Below are 2,500 nucleotides of genomic sequence, written 5' to 3'. Positions count from 1 at the left end.
TGTTTCCGTGTATTCTTTATTAATTTAAAAGTTCAAACATCAGTTACAGCGTTTCTATGACCCACATTTTATACACCTACACGTGTATGTATATGTATCTACATACACTGTATACTGTGTAATACCCTTCTCATCACACAACCAAGGCCTCTCATTCTTTGAGAGATTTAATCTCTTTTCTAGGTGCTTGACACATTCAATCCTTGCACCTCAAAGTATGTATATAAACAAACAAAAATCAGTTCTAGAACTAGTATAACTTGGATTCGTCATTATCAATATCCTAAGTTCATCAATTGATGATAATTCCATTTTTTTTTACATCATCATAGGCGAGTATCAATCATCCCAAGCAGAATTCTCTCTCTCTCTCTCTCTCTCTCTCTCTCTCTCTCTCTCTCTCTCTCTCTCTCTCTCTCTCTCTCTCTCTCTCTCTCTCCTACACTAGAAACTCACAAAAAGGCATTGCTATACCGAAGCTTACCGGCTAATGTTGTATTATTCAAACCAGCTCACGTCATATCAGGGCACCCATGAGAAGAAGCCATTCTTGGCCCTGTTCTTATGATAATGATTAGTCATATTGATAACGAGCAAATCTCGTGCATGTATATATCTCCCCCTTGACTCATAGAGTCCCGTTTTTTGGTCTTATCAAACTCTCTAAGATTTAACCTAATCGTGTAATGCAGCGTCAAATATGACTGTGAATTATATGAGTTCAGTGTATCGTTGATGTTCAAAGACACAATTTAGCTTTTGACAGATCCAGGTATGAATGCCATTGTTAGAAACTGCAATTTCAGTTGTGTACAAAGTGGAAATAGAAAAACATTTTAACGATGTGTATATATTTAGCAAGAACAACAAACGTAGATATGAAATACAGTCTAATTCAAGAGTCCCGCTGCATATGTCTGTGAGGGAGACTCACCAGGGTATGACTACACCATCTGCCCCTTACCCTAGGGATGGGGAGAAACCGAATAGTTATACGATTACAATACCGCTGAACGTGATCGGAATCACAAGTTTGTAATTAAAGTATCGCACAACACAGCCGTCTGTGCACTTCACGCGGTGCACTGTAGGCATTGCAGGCATTACTTAATGGCATTTGCAATGTTCCTTCGGTCCTTAGCTGCACTTGCCTCTGTATCCTTCTACGTTACCTCTGTTCCTGTTTACTGCTGCTTCTATTCCTTTTTGTTGAGGTTCAATTTCCAAGTTTCACTTTATACTGCAATGCTGGGTTCCCCCTTTTACATTTGGGTGCTGAATGGCCAGACAGGCCCCAACGTATTGCTATATAGGCCAGAAATGTATGTATATATGTATGTTGTGTGTGTGTGTGTTTTCACACACTAGCAACATGTAACTCCTTAGGGCGAAGTTATTAGCCCTCGGCCATTTTACCCCAGTAAATTCTGGTAACTATTTACATTCGAGTAAAGTGGTAGGTAGTAGTATCTATAACCTTACTGTTCTGGTGAGGTAATGGTTGAGGAGTTATAGATGTGTGTGTTTTTTTTTTTCAACAGCAGCCATAGTCTGGGCCACCGTGGTCCTGCCTTAGGTGGAAAGAGGTCCGACCTTATCTTTAAACTTGTCTTCCACCCAGGTTTTGTCATTCGATAAAACATATGAGATTGTGATAAAATTCTCTTCATTTTCCTCCTTTCAAGATATTTCTCTTTTCGAAAGCAATCTTTGTAAGACAGTGTGGTGTTTCAAGAATTTTCTAAGTATTGGTAAATATGATGATAATTATGACAATGTTTCACAATAATCACATTAATTTGGCAGAGCTTTCGGAAAGATGACAAAGAGACCCTTTTCTCACTGTCTTTTCATTTTCATGAAAAGGTAGCACACAAATAAAACTTCCCGAAAGAACAATTTATGAGATTTGCATGAATGGAGAACGGTATTCCTTAGTTGAGTTATAATTTTAAAATCTCAAAGAAAATTATCAACTTGTATTATTGCCTTACGTTTTTTATATTAATTTACAATGTGGTAAACCTGTCGAAACTTGTCTATTTGCACTTGTTTTTGTTGGCTGTGTTTCTCTCAAGATCTACAGATAGTCTGTCTGTAGGTCTTGGATTCTCCATTCATATTCTGATGTTTTGTCGAAATAAGTCAAGAGCGGGATTTAACATTATTGTATTAATGTGGTGCCTATTTAATTTTCGATGTTTATCTGTGTGTTATTCAAATGCAACAAATTCCTGTTTATATTTCTGGTTATCTTTATATTATGAGTTATATTGTGAGTTCTAATATCCTTATTACCTGTTCTGATATTTTAATTTCACTTGTTTACTTGTTACTTGTTTACTTGTTTTGGGTTTAAATCCAACCCTCCACTGAAGTCGAGTGAACTACTTCTCGGGCGGGTCCATATTAATCATCTAACGAAACATTTTCATTATAACTTATACAATTCTTTGATTGTAGCATCTTCCAAATCATATGATCTTGTGAAAAGTAATGT

The 2,500-nt window shown here is 36.7% G+C and overlaps 2 protein-coding genes across 6 annotated transcripts in view; one reads left to right on the top strand and one right to left on the bottom strand.

The window, feature by feature from the left end:
* LOC137623034 (unconventional myosin-Ie-like) overlaps positions 1-2,500 on the bottom strand; it is a 321,574-nt gene that overhangs the window by 78,712 nt on the left and 240,362 nt on the right. The gene's annotated exons all lie outside the window — the stretch shown is intronic.
* The window catches only part of LOC137623033 (unconventional myosin-Ie-like), a 57,774-nt gene that overhangs the window by 4,375 nt on the left and 50,899 nt on the right, over positions 1-2,500 (top strand). The gene's annotated exons all lie outside the window — the stretch shown is intronic.

This window comes from Palaemon carinicauda, chromosome 30 (assembly GCF_036898095.1).
Source record: "Palaemon carinicauda isolate YSFRI2023 chromosome 30, ASM3689809v2, whole genome shotgun sequence".
Classification (NCBI taxonomy): Eukaryota; Metazoa; Arthropoda; class Malacostraca; order Decapoda; family Palaemonidae; genus Palaemon; species Palaemon carinicauda.
Note: the sequence above shows the minus strand (reverse complement) of the source record. Positions and strands in the feature narration are given on the sequence as shown.